At 42.4% G+C, this 14,766-nt stretch overlaps 1 protein-coding gene across 3 annotated transcripts in view; it reads right to left on the bottom strand.

Moving 5' to 3' along the window:
* Positions 1-14,766, bottom strand: part of LOC115829828 (glucocorticoid receptor-like) — a 45,236-nt gene that overhangs the window by 15,571 nt on the left and 14,899 nt on the right. The gene's annotated exons all lie outside the window — the stretch shown is intronic.

Below are 14,766 nucleotides of genomic sequence, written 5' to 3'. Positions count from 1 at the left end.
GAAAAAAAAAAAAAGCCTCTGTTTGAACACGAGCCTAAGAATCTCCCCAGCAACAGGGCACCAAACACCACTACAGAAACCACACTTTCATTACAGTAATTAAAGCTGCGAAAAACCCATCCTCTAGCCGCTCGACTCTCGACAGGCCGTTGCCTCAGTCAGGCGGACAAAGCCACTGGGCACATAGTTACTTGACAACTGAGCGCTGAAGTTTGAAACAAATTAATTTGCGGTGGATTAGCACCCAAAGGGAGACTGCGTAACGGTCTAAAAACCCGGGCTTCCTCTACGAATGTGAAGAGGCGCTGCTGTATTACTTGTGACACGGACACATGTTAAGTGACTTATCCAGACCAGTTCTAACTGTTGTACAAGCGACTGACAGACAAGATAACTAGAACAGACAGGACTCCTGAGCATCAGGATGCTTTTTTTGTCTTGGTATTTTTATAACCAAAACACACATACACACACACACACACACACACACACACAAACGCACACACATACACACACACACACCGGCCTCGGATTACAGGTGAAATACGCTATGACATTTGAATGTAATGTGTTTGAAGTAGTGCCTAATATTTTTACCCAATGTGAATCCGTGGGCAATGGCCCAGCCGTGTCTGACCTAAATTCCAGCCCGTAGGAAAGATGAGGCTGGTTATGGAGGACAAACTGGACACTGGCTGCCTGCCAAGCAGTTCTCGCACTGCAAATGGAATTCCGTCCATTTAGAAAAAGCAGTCCAAACGGTTATTTCACGCACAAATTTCCTCTAACTGAAATGAAATGCCAGAATTTCTCTCCCCCCACCCCCATCACCATTCTCTGCACTGTTGTTAACTTACACATGGGGGAAAAAATGGAGGGAAAATAACAAAAACAAAAATTCTCTAAGTCTAGTGATAAATATCACACAGGAAAGAAGCTATGAGCCTTACCCCCCCCCTCCCCCCACATACAGTAGCAAAGCAGCGCACTTCTTTCCAATGTGAGGTTTACAACATTTGACAGGGAAAGGCAACATGGAGGTACAAAAAAGGATGAGTCCACCAACTTCTGCTTTTCACTTCACAGAAGTGTTTATCATAGAATTTTGGGGGTATGTCAAATCGCAATTCACTATGTTATGCAACCATTCTTCACTCACTCGTAACTAAAGCCAAACTAAGGCATCGCAGCACAATTTCATGACATTTATCGCTTCATGTACTGTAACATCGTCCTCTTTCTTTCTGTATCTTTCTTTTGTTTTGGAACAAAAAAAAAAAAAGAGAGACGGTAGCAGGTTTCAGAGGTGAAGCAAAGGGGGTTGCATGTGCAGGTGAAGAGTTTTGTTCATGGCTTTGTTTCTTTTCTCGGGAGAATTCAGGCGCAGGTATTAGGACGTGACCAGCAGGTGGTGTGTTACCGTCTTACCTCCCTTCCTTCCGTTTTTGTTTTTTTTTCCCTCTCTCTCTCTTTTCTTTCCATTACTGCTCTCCCAACACACCTTAAACCCCCAGGTCCACGCTGTCACGGCTCATTAGAAACTTCTCTGCATACACGCACACACACAAAGTAGACAAGACATGCATGCATGCACACATTTCACCCACCCACCTACCCACTGACATACCACATCACACACACACACACACACAGAACAGCATACATGCATACACTAGTGCATGCATGTACACTCACAAACACACTTTATACACACATGACAACCTCAACAACATAAAACGCAGTTCATTGACCTCTGTAATGGGTTACCGCCTACACTATTTTGGGCTATGCACAACTTGAGAGAAAGTGTCTCGTGGGGAAGACAGATGAAAGGCAGAATAAGTGAGCGAAACCATTGCCAGAAAATCAACTACAGTCTCAGTCTATGTGGAAACATATATATACATATATGTGTGTGTGTGTGTGTATGTACGTGTGTGTATGTACGTGTGCACGTGTGTGTGTGCGTGCATGTGCCTGTGTGTGTGCGTGTGCGTGTGCCTGTGCGTGTGTGCGTATTCGTAAGCCCACAGACTTTGACATGCCGGATTCAGAACAGATTTCTCATATGCGAGTCACACAAGCACGATCTTCGTGATGGCGTCGGAATCCATTCCTCGCTATTGACGCGGGTAATTATAGAGAGAGAGGCAGAAGTAGCTCATCAATAAGGGGACAAACAAACAAAAGCAAGGTTAAGGTTAGGTTAGGACAGTTCTTTATCTGGGTCAGACAACTCATTCTCTAACACAAGGCCACGGTGCAGTAAGTGTCAATCATGTGACGGTCAGCCAGTGTGACTGCTAAACGGTGTGTCTACGGAGGGAAAAAAAAAAAAATACCTCAAATCAGTTCATCAGATATTAAGAACAAAATGACTACTAATTCCTGGCAGCCCTTAATCTCCATGTCACGGATATTATAAGTCAAAATGCATTTGGCATCACACCTACCGTTTCTTTCTGACTATGCAGCAGAGCGAAATCATAACCAAAATGTCCATTTCGGAGAAATTAGACGTTATCTTATATTTTTCACAGTCTGTATTTGCTTGTTCTTCACTTTCGAAAGGCACACTTGAAGGGCAAGGCTTCCATTAGCCGGTAAGTACCGGTTTTGACCTGGTAACATTTATAAAAACCAACAAATGGAAAAACTTGCCAGTCTAAACGTCCAGTGATAATGTTCATAGAAAAGGCAGCTATAACGGCATGTGTAGGCCATCCCCGCGAAGTCGTGTGGAGGAGGAGAGAGTGACACGGCTCATGCCGCAACAACAAACTGGACACGTTTGATTTCAAGTGGGCAGCAGAGGACTTTGCTGCAAAAAAAAAAGGAAAAAATAAAATGTTACCCGATAGCCTATAGGCTACATCTGATGCCATGCGGGCCTAGCCTTTATTTTAAACAGGTTACAGACGTTATAGGTTACAGATGTTTCGTAATAGCCTACATTTTAGCGGCTAACGTTGAGGTTTTGCTCAATCATTAGGCTGCTGATCGTTTTGCTGAACCGTTACTGTTCATTAAATAGTCAAACTGATTTGAGGTCGTTCTCATTCTTTCGTCAGCCTAGGTGTACGTTATATTTGCGTTTGTAACACAGACTGTTACTGAAACCTGACTGGTAAGTTTCAAATTTGTCCAGTGAAATAAATTCCTTCCGGACACCGGACCGGCAACAAAAAATCCTGGCGGATACCTGTTGAAGGCTTATCATAGAGTGCTTTTAGCGTCACATATAAAATTGGGAAAAAAAAAAAAAAAGAATACAAACAATTTTTTTTTTTTTTTTTTTTTTAAGTTGGCCGCATTTTTTTCTGTGTCAGTAACTCATCTGTAAAAGGAAATGCTTTCACGCATGATGTATGCATGACTGCATCCATCATTAGCAGGCTTTTATTTGGAGACGACACCCTACCCTGCATCTCATCCTGACTTAACCGCCCTTTTGAACCAACCCGCGCAGACGAGGGAAAACAAACAGTTTGACACTGAACTGGGAGTAGATTAGATGAAGAGTCTGAATTTAATGTAGCCAAAAACTCCTGAGACCAGAGGACAACGGCAAGAGTGTTCCACCATAATCTAGACTCATCTAATTTATCCACCCATCTGTCTAATAAAAACCACACAGTACTTGACCCCCCCCCCCAAAGCACAGATGAAATCAAACATACTGAAGAGCACCACAGACTAGACTATGGTGTTGCCTGTACACTGGACCAGGGGGAGGGAGCTTGTTTCCCTTAACGGGTGGGAAGAAGGGTGATGACCCGCTGGGTACACGGGTCTTAAGTGTACAGCAGGAAGGCAGGGCCCAGGAGCGTACAAAATCATACTTTAGCCCAAAACCAAAAACCAATGCTGCAATGTGGGAAAAGAGGAACACACACAGAATTCCAGGCACACACATCTGTTTCTATATATAAGCATAGATATGTGTACACACACACACACACACACACGTGTATATATAGAGTAGGGCTGCCACATTTAGTTGACTGGCGTCGACACTGAAAATGTGTCCACATCAAAATTTGAAATGGAGGCATCGTCTGTTTTTTGTTTTTTTTTAATTATTTTTAGGAATTTACCTTTCTGATTTCTAAAACGCTTCAGTTCATTATAACAAATGTTTTTCTTCGACGTCACTACGTAACTGCTGCGTGCATGATGTCAGTTGTTTTTGGCTCCAGTCAGTGGTCACCTCCAGTCAACGCTACAGTTTTAAAAAACACGCCGGCTGCAGCAGAGTCCGACTCGGCCGCGAAAGAGGTTCAGTGTAAAAGTTTCCACAGACCCAAGGCTTCGAAAGTGTGAGAAAACTTCAAATGATCACAAAACAAAAAGGTGGTTTGTGCACTGTGCACAGTTTCGATGGCACACCACAGCTGCACTAGCACTATGCACAAACACCTGAGGAGAAAACACCCAGGCGCTATTCTGGATGATGGACTGGCAGAGAAAGCAAAACCACCATTAAGTGTTGCCTTTTCATGTTTATTAAATTACCATTAGCAGGGAGAGATTATTAATATCTTTTTGTCCTTGCAGCTGCTCAATACACTCATTATTAAAGCCATAAAGTTATCTGCCTGCTACCTTAGCATTTCCATTGAATAAGTGTTTGTGTAGGCTAGAATCTGGGCTTACTGTAGGTTGATTGACAGCGCCAGTGTGTGTGTTCATGCGCTTTGGGCTTGTTGGGACATGTACCTTATTTAACTATTTTATTTCTCCCATTATTTTAAGCCCATTTCTTTGTGTAGGGAATGCCATGAATACAACAGATCAAATTTGAATAACTATGATTAATATAAGTTTGTTGTTGTCAAAATAAAATGAACTCAAGTGAAATGGTCAATTTGATTTTTTTTTTTTTTTTTGAGGAAAATTAATCTTTCAGATTAATCGAATAATCGGTAAAATAGTCGATAGATTAACTGATAGAAAAATAGTCATTAGTGGCAGTCCTAACAGAGAGATAGAGAGAGAGAGAGAGAGAAATGAGAACTCCAGTCCATTTAGAAAATGAAAAGGAGAAGAAAGCTAACATGAGGAACATTGTTTAACCTTGTAAACTAACTGATACAGAACCCTTAGGAAACCAAACAATACTGAGGAGCCAATAACCAAGTCAAACAGTGAAAGCGATGCCAGATAATTAAAAAAAAACAAAAAAAACCCCCACAAAACTGCACTCCTGTCCTGCGTTCCTCTGCACCGGAGGGGCAGATCCCACAGGTACATACTGTACGGATAGCGCTGGAGACGGCGGGGAAGGGAAAAAAAAAAGGAGGGATTGGTGTTGATCTGGCAACGCCTGCCAAAGGTATTCAGGTGAGGCTTGGCTCCAGTGCACTCATAGCAGAGAGAGTCAGTCTCCCTACAGCCTCTTATATGCCAGCCACGCATCACAGTGTGACGGCAGTGATCGTGTGTAACCACAGACAGCATCAGCGGGGTTTTTTTGTTTTGCTTGTTTGTTTGTCTTTTTTTTTTTTTCCATCTACTGTCTTTCAGCTGTCCCTACTGTACACTCTGCTTTCATACAGACAAACAAACAAATCCAAACAGAAAAACAGTGAAACATACCAAAGCTAATGAAGTCGCATTTCATATATTGTGAGAGCGTTAATGCACTGAGCACAGAGGGGTTACGTTTAGCAGTGATGTATAAGAAAAAGGCAAAAGTAGACTTATATAGCTTGGTCTTCACATGAAACGCATCCAGTATGGGAACATATTCAACTGCCTCTTCCCTCCAGCTGCTGAACTCTACCCCTCCTCCCTCTCTCTCTCTCTCTCTCTCTTTCTCTCTCTCTCTCTCTCTCGCTTTCTCTCTCTCTCTCTCTCTCTCTCTCTCTCGCTTTCTCTCTCTCTCTCTCTCTCTTTCTCTCTCTCTCTCTCTCTCGCTTTCTCTCTCTCTCTCTCTCTCTCGCTTTCTCCCTCTCTCTCTCTCGCTTTCTCCCTCTCTCTCTCTCCACAGCTAAAGTGGTTATATAATTTTCACATATCCATTGCCAACGAGCCAATGGTATCCCACGACATGTGTGCAATGGAGTATAAAGGAAATCGGGCTGATCACAAGATTATTCAGTTCATCTCCCCCGAGACAGTCAGTCAGTCAGTCATAAACACACACACACACACACCACACTCACAATCACACACACGCTACAACACGCTCACAATCACACACACACACACACAAACACAAAACACGCTCACAATCACACACAGGCTACGACACACTCACACACTTGCGTGTGCCCATGAGTGTGGAATGTGTGCTTTTTCTGGGTTTGATGAAGGCTTTTTTTTTTTTTTTTTTTGCGGGTACAGGGGTTGGGAGGGGGTTTGTTGTTGATGAGGAGCCATGCGTTATAAAGCCACCCTTGTTTCCATGCTCATGTGATCCTATGAGCCGACACAGGGCTGTGACTGTACACTGAATCTGTGTTTGGAGGGAAAAAAATAAAAAGAAAAGGACGCAGAAATCCCCTTTTGAGCAATGCTGCAACGGATTGCTTAGCTTCATTCATACTAGCCAATAACAAGAGCTAAAGCGTCCAAAACTGCGAGAGAGGTATCTTGTCTCGACTGCCCAACGTGAGCTGAGTAACACTGTTGATCTGTGTCAAAGCTTCAGGCTTTTACGTGGTTATTTTCACACTTTCACACTTTTTCACCATAATGCAATAACGGGCGATTAACTGAACACCCTAGCCTGGATTCTCATTAAAGCCAATTTCCAATGGCGCTGCCAACAGAAGGTCTGGACTTTCATTCAGTGAGAAAATAGGCCGCTTTTGTAGCTTAATATCGCTCTATTCTTCCACTTGTCAGCGTTTCCTAAGAGCACGATTAATAGAAACATACAACAGTGTCCTTTATAAAGTCAACCCTCTGCTGTCTCGACCGCGTCGCTTACCTACGTTTAACGGACACATTCCACAGACACCAGCCATCAGACAATGGTTCGAGAAGGCGAGATGACGCCAAACAAACAGGGGAAGCCATTGCGAAAAAATGGCACTGATCTGCGGTTGAACGAAAAGGGCTTTCGTTAACGTTATTTTAGACATTCGTGTTCAGGAATTTGGAGACGCTACCGTCCGTCCCCCTGCGCGGTCACAGGTACTTTAGGACAATACTGTTTTAAAGGTAACGTCACCCAGGCAACGGCGCTCAATGCTCTGCCTGTCCTCTCTCATCACTTATGATTTGGCTGGTTTATCTAGGCATCGACTGAGAGCGTTGCATCATAAGATGACTTTCACTTGCCTTTTGACTGCTGTCAATGCAGAAATGCGGTTAACGCGATTCTGAAATTCTGCTATGACTGGTCCAACTGTCATATCTCAGCTCTTACATCTGCTCCCTCACAGCAGTGGGTCATATATTGGTAGGGGAGAAAGAGACAAATGTGGGCCATCAGGTGAAGACGCTTTGACGTGTAAAGCATCTTAAACAAACAAACAAACAAACAAAAACACACTGCATTGTGCAAAAGTACAAAATAAGTGGTAGACCATACAGGATATGACCGAGGAGAGGGTGGGAACATGTTTGAAACAGACACACACATACACATACACAGAGAGCTGTGGGAGGCTGAAATTAAAAGAGCGAAATGCGAAAGCCTTAGCCGCGGAAAGCCCTTACTCTTACGCCTTCATATACACGATCCTCTCTCAGAATTACTGACCAATCAAGTGATTTCCGCTTATACAGCTATATGAAAAGGAAATGAAGCAGGCTAGCTCACCAAGCAACTGTACTTGGTCTACGTAACTGCAAACAAAAGGTCATAGAATCTAATGATATACTGATTCTGACAAGCATCCTCACGACCTGCTAAACCTCTTCTTTTGTTGCTGTTGGGTTTTTTTGGGGGTTTTTTTGATAGCTGAATATAAAATGAAATTTGTTTTTCTTTTGCTTAGTAACTTGCTAAGAGAACTAACCAGAGAGATCAAACACAAGAAGGAAGGAAAAGGACAAACCAAACAATAAAAACATTCAAATCTGGTCAGGTAAGCCAACACTGAGAGCTCAACTACAATGAGAAAATGTATTTAAAAAAAAAAAAAAAATTACAACAGAATATATTCTCTGCTTTATAAACACTAGCGTTAACTGCTGCCTCTTGTTTATTTATTTACTTATTTATTTTCCCCTTGGACAGATTTTTAGTTCTGCTTTGACATTGGTTGTTTTTTTTTTTTGTTTTGTTTTTTTACCACATTCATCACTTGTTTCTGAGAAACAAGACTTGGTTTAGCATGTAGTCAGTACCTGAAAAATAATTTGCACATTCCAGTGCACCTGGATTAACCCAGTGCCCATGGAAAGAAACAGAGAGAGGTTCCAGGCTCCCACAGGGACCATGAGGTTCCTGCCTTCTGTAGGGACCATGAGGTTCCTGCTTTCCACAGGGACCACGAGGTTCCTACCTTAGGAGGGAACAGACAGACTGTGAGGCGTGAGAGAAGAGCAAGGGCCAGCTCAGACCCCTTGTCAAACGTGTGTCAGCCTCCTTTTGCACAGCGTGGTCAGCTGGACAGATATGTACACTGCAGCACGGAGCAGAATGTCAAGGCGGAGCCAAAGACACAACGAGCCAATCATAAAGAACCTGCAAAAACGTCCAACACACGACATGTACTCCTCGTCAGTCTGCGCGAGAGACGGAAGAAGCGCGTTAAGACGTCTCCCGTTTCCCTCCGAGAGCTTGGGTATTTGTGAAAGCAGCGTGTGTGGCAGGGGTGTAGTCTAGCATGGGTTAAACCTGCAGACAGCAGCAGGGGTGCACAGCCTGACTGATGTGGCATTTGTTCATACCCTGCCATGACGACAACGACCCAAAAAAAAAAAAAAAAAAAAAAAAAAGAGAGAGAGAGAGAGAAACAGACACTGCAGCTTAGAGACAGAGTAAAGAAAGAGAAGAGAAGGTAGGCAATGACTGTCATCAGTAGGGACGGTGGCACTGGGGGTGGGTGTTAGGTGAGGGTGAGGGGTGGAGTAATAACACGTATCAGTGTTGCTGGGGTGTGGGGAACTTTGATTTTCTCCTGCAGATTCAATTAGCTTGTGACACCTCTTGAGTGCTAACGCAGACAGATGAGCGGGAAGCTAAGGCACATTGGCCTGTTTCTGCCTCTCTCTTATCTGATTAGCCCTCATTTAGCCAGAACTAAACTGGTGGAAACACAATGGTTGTTCAACATGGTCCTACAAAAAAAAAAAAAAAAAAAAGAGAGAGAGAGAGAGAGAAAAGCACCTCAGGTCAAACATCTCTTCCTCCTTTTAATTCTGAGGACAGAAAAGGAGAGAAAACTAAAGGTCTAGTTTCACATACACACCCCTGACAGACATGTTGGGCAGACTCAAAATGCTACTTGGAAGAATAATACAACGTTCAAAACCAAAAAAAAACAACAACCAAGCAACAAAAAACAAAGAAATAATAAAAACTCAATAACAACACTCTTAAAAAAGAGCTAGGCTAGGCTTTAGACTAGGACAGAATTTAAAATAGGTATAAGGCGATTGGGGGAGCTCAGGGCAGGGTTAGAGTGTTAGATACTGACTCTGTCAAGACTAGCTGTGAGTGATCTCTCCCTGGGTCGCGCAGCCAGAAGTTATAACAGGTAAAATATGCATATAGGAAACCACTGACTCAGTGACAACAATGACATGTCTGAACGGAGAAGGCAGCAATTTGCAAATTCCTGGATCCTCGCCACGGTTAAAATAAAATAAAGTGCACCCAAAGGGGAGTGGAAGACTGTGGACGGAACTACAATCAACATCCTGTGAGTTACCAAACCAAGCCTTCAGACTAAACCTGTGACTGTCAAAGGTTCCCTAGTCAGAACTAACATGAAAGTTGAGGCGCTTCAGTTTGTGATGAGGTTTCCCCCCACCCCCACCCCCCCCCCCCCCAACCGCTCTGAGTCGATACTTAAAAGACAAATCATTTAACACGCTGTCTGTCACTGAACACATATATTTATGTTTTCACTCACACGTTTTACTGAAATTATGCACATATGTATTCAGCGGGATTTCAACATTTGGAATCAACACCTTGTTAAAACCTGAGCATTAAAAGAACGTTAATCTCCAACAACCATCTGCACCCTTCCATATTTAAGATACAAAAACATGTCACTCTCTATAATTAGCATGCGTCTTCCATTAATAAAGCATCTCATTTGTACATCACTGCCTTTATCGTTACATAAACACTATGTGAGGGACGGAAGAGTTGCCATGGAGACACCTGGCATGCCTTCAGGAAGCCCAGTAAAAAAGCAGGAAGTCTATGGCCTCGACTGACCTGTCCATTATAAGCACTGACGGAGTGGAAGCAGTCGTCCACCTGCTGACAGTGTCGGGCCAGGTTCGCCTCAACAACAAAGTCATTATTACCAACACGACATAACTGTGACCCACCACCAGGGCGAAAGGTCTTCTCCGTTCGTAACACAATTCCCACGCATGCCTCAACACACACACACACACACACACAAACACACACAAGCAGAAAACGAGACGGCATGTGCGTTGGTACGTTGGCCATAAGCCACGGAGTTGGCGATACACTGTATGCATCACACATCTGTAAGCGGAGTTTACGTCCGCCCACTATTACGGCTAGAGATCACGAACGCCTACTGCGCCTTGGCGAGCGAAACCGGGTCAAAGGAAGAAATGAGACGGGGACAGTGCGAAAGAAAAAAACAAAACCAAAAAAAAAAAAAAAAGGGTGTTTGGGAGTGCATTTTGGTTTCTGTCTGAAGAGCCTGATAACCCTAGAAAAAAACTGGGTAGCAGTGAAAAAAGGTTTCAAAGCTCATTTGATTTACTTTAGTTACTGCAGTTTAGTTGGGGTTTTTTTTTTTGTTTTTTACAAGATCAGTTTCTTTTTTTTTCAGGGTGGTAGAAACCGCAGCTTCACCATCCAGTCCAAGTCATTCTTCTCTTGTGCTTGTAAGATAATCCATTATTGGACCAACTCTCATTCTGCTCAAGGTTCTTGAGTCCAAGTTCTCCTCTGACTCCATTCTCAGGGAGGTCCTACTCAAAGGAGCCTGCCTGAGAGATCTCCTGCAGTCAGGAGCATACGTACATTGAGAGAGAGGAGTTTGAGCTTGAGAGGTAGAAGCTAAGGAGGAGAAAGATAGGCACTGATTTAACCAAACTCAACAAGTCTAGACCAGACAGGGGAAGGCCAGGGAACATTCTGGAAGGTCATCCATATCAGTGCCAGGAACGTCGCCCCCTGAACAATAAAAAACTTAATGACACTCTCTCTTAGGACACATTGTCCAAGGTAGCTCGAAAACCGTGGGATGATTTTACAACATGAGTTTGATATAGTGTGTTTTCGCTGTCACAGTCTGTAATCAAGGGTGTGATCAACAAACATGTCAGGAAGCACGTTAATTAGAGATGACCGCAACGTGCCACACCGGTTGCACAAGGTTTTGGAAAAACACTCATAAATTCTACGATTATCTTGAGGTGGAATTTACGATGTTGCGTGTGTGATTTTAGGAAACTTAATCCCGTACGGTTAACACACTTCCTCCTTTACGACCTTATAATTCATCTCTATTGATAAGAAGTGTGTGTCAGAGTGATGTAAAACAGAGGAGTGAAAATATTGCGTTAGAACATAATGAAAACAAAACTGGTCATGCCAAGAACACCAGGCCCATATTAGTAAGGCTGAGTAATTTACATGTGATTAGCAAGTTTTGATATAACACCATATTTATCATCCACACAATACTGCCCCTCTAACACACACACACACACACACACACACACACACACCTCTAATTCAGCAGACTGAATGGCACCTATGTCCACAGTGGTAAGTGAAACCTCTAGCATGTGCTGTGCAGCAGAGATGTCTATTAGAGTGCATTGTGTTAGAGACAGATTTTTGATACTGTGTGTAGGGTCAGTGTGTCTGAACTGTCTGACAAGCCTCAGAGCATCAAGAAAACATCCAAATCCTCTTATTTCCGGGAAAAGATAAAACTAAATAAATAAAGAAAGTCCTGGAGAGCTCTGTTGTTTATCTGCATAATTCAGTCACATCCTTTCACATCCCTGTCTACTCGTCCCTCTGGTTTGCTTTGGCTGAAGAGGACGCCTATGGGCAGAGGCAAAAGCTTCACTGAATCATTCAGAAACATGAATTAGTTCCATTAACACATTTGGCCTTGAAACACGTTTAATTTCAGAAACCTCATGTGCAATGATGTGATTATGCATAATGAAGACACTCATAGTGTCATTTCCCTGCTTTACTCAGATTCTTCATTAATCTTCCAGTAAACCTTAGGCTAGGTCCATGAGAACAGTGAACTTTAGACTACCTTCATGAGAACAGTAAACCTTAGACTGGGTCCATGAGAACAGTAAACTTTAGACTGGGTCCATGAGAACAGTAAACCTTAGGCTAGGTCCATGAGAACAGTAAACCTTAGACTAGGGCCATGAGAACAGCAAACCTTAGGCTAGGTCCATGAGAACAGTAAACCTTAGACTAGGGCCATGAGAACAGTAAACCTTAGACTACCTCCATTAGATTTATGAAATAATGTGTTTTTTCTTAATAGAGGGATACAAAAAGACACTTACAAGCAAAATGATTTAACTTATTTGAATACAAAAAGTCGAAATTTCAGTTTCTGTCGCATTCAGTCTTTTGAAATAATGACTAATAGGCTTCATGCTTTGCGTATGTTGCTAGCTAACTTCACCTATCTATCTACCTACTTGCATGCTCACTCGACATTTTTTTTTTTTTTGCAGAAAAAATGGACCCTTTGTGCTGAATAGTGGATCACGTGATTTTTTTCAACAGACAACACTGGTTCAGCGCAGTGACAGCGTCATAGTTACTGTTGTTGTGTTATCAACCTTTTTGCTGAAAAAAAAAAAAATTGTGGCTGCTTGGGCTGAATTTTGCAATACTTCCTATTGGCCCATGTTTTACACACGTTTACATTTGACAGCTCACACACATCTAATTTTAGTCTGTTTAGACTAGGTCCAGTAAGACGATAAACTTTAGGTCCAGTAAGACGATAAACTTTAGACTAGGTCCATTAAGACGATAAACTTTAGGTCCATTAAGACGATAAACTTTAGTTCCAGTAAGACGATAAACTTTAGGTCGATTAAGACGATAAACTTCAGGTCCATTAAGACGATAAACTTTAGGTCGATTAAGATGATAAACTTAAGGTCCATTAAGACGTTAAACTTTAGGTCCATTAAGACGATAAACTTCAGGTCCATTAAGACATTAAACTTTAGACTAGGTCCACTAAGACGATAAACTTTAGGTCCAGTAAGACGATAAACTTTAGGTCCATTAAGACGATAAACTTTAGGTCCATTAAGACGATAAACTTTAGACTAGGTCCATTAAGACGATAAACTTCAGGTCCATTAAGACGATAAACTTCAGGTCCATTAAGACATTAAACTTTAGACTAGGTCCACTAAGACGATAAACTTTAGGTCCATTAAGACGATAAACTTTAGGTCCATTAAGACGATAAACTTTAGACTAGGTCCACTAAGACGTTAAACTTAAGGTCCATTAAGACGATAAACTTTAGACTAGGTCCATTAAGACGTTAAACTTTAGACTAGGTCCACTAAGACGTTAAACTTTACGTCCATTAAGACGTTAAACTTTAGACTAGGTCCAGTAAGACGATAAACTTTAGGTCCATTAAGACGATAAACTTTAGGTCCACTAAGACGTTAAACTTTAGACTAGGTCCACTAAGACGTTAAACTTTAGACTAGGTCCACTAAGACGATAAACTTTAGGTCCATTAAGACGTTAAACTTTAGGTCCATTAAGACGTTAAACTTTAGGTCCAGTAAGACGATAAACTTTAGGTCCATTAAGACGTTAAACTTTAGGTCCATTAAGACGTTAAACTTTAGGTCCGTTAAGACAATAAACTTTAGGTCTGTTAAGACGATAAACTTTAAGTCTGTTAAGATGATAAACTTTAGGTATGTTAAGACGATAAACTTTAGGTCCGTTAAGACGTTAAACTTTAGACTAGGTCCACTAAGACGTTAAACTTTAGACTAGGTCCATTAAGACAATAAACTTTAGGTCCATTAAGACGATAAGCTTTAGGCTAGGTCCATTAAGACGTTAAACTTTAGACTAGGTCCACTAGATTTGGTGAGGGGAAACGCGAAAACGTGCGTAGTCAAACAGTGTCTCTCAAACTCCATCCCTGTCTCTGTCTCTCTTTCTCCCTCTCTCTCTCATGCACACACACACACACACACACACACACGCACTCACACGCATGTACGCGCGCACGCGCACGCTCACACACACACACACACACACACACACACAGGCAAAAACAAACTTGGAGTAACAGATTTTGAGATCTGACGCTTAACAATATTGTGGGGGAGGGAGAGACATAGGACGGAGATAGGTAATGCCAATAGGTAAGAGATGGTCCAGATGACGGATAAGAAATGCCCCAACAACTTGCCTCGTCTATCTGTTCACACACGCCGCATCACTGCTCATCTCTCATCTCGAGTTCTAATCTGTAGCCTTTTTTTTTTGTTGTTGCTAAAATGGTTAATTGTGTCTTGATAAACGATCGACACCTTTCCCCGCTCCTGTCCGGCCTCGCAAACCAAAGCCGCGATAGAAATACGGAAACTGTTCTCTTTGAGCAA

The sequence above is a fragment of the Chanos chanos genome, chromosome 16 (genome assembly GCF_902362185.1).
Source record: "Chanos chanos chromosome 16, fChaCha1.1, whole genome shotgun sequence".
NCBI classification, from domain to species: domain Eukaryota; kingdom Metazoa; phylum Chordata; class Actinopteri; order Gonorynchiformes; family Chanidae; genus Chanos; species Chanos chanos.
The sequence above is the reverse complement of the archived record's forward strand: the minus strand, read 5'-3'. Positions and strand labels throughout refer to the sequence as shown.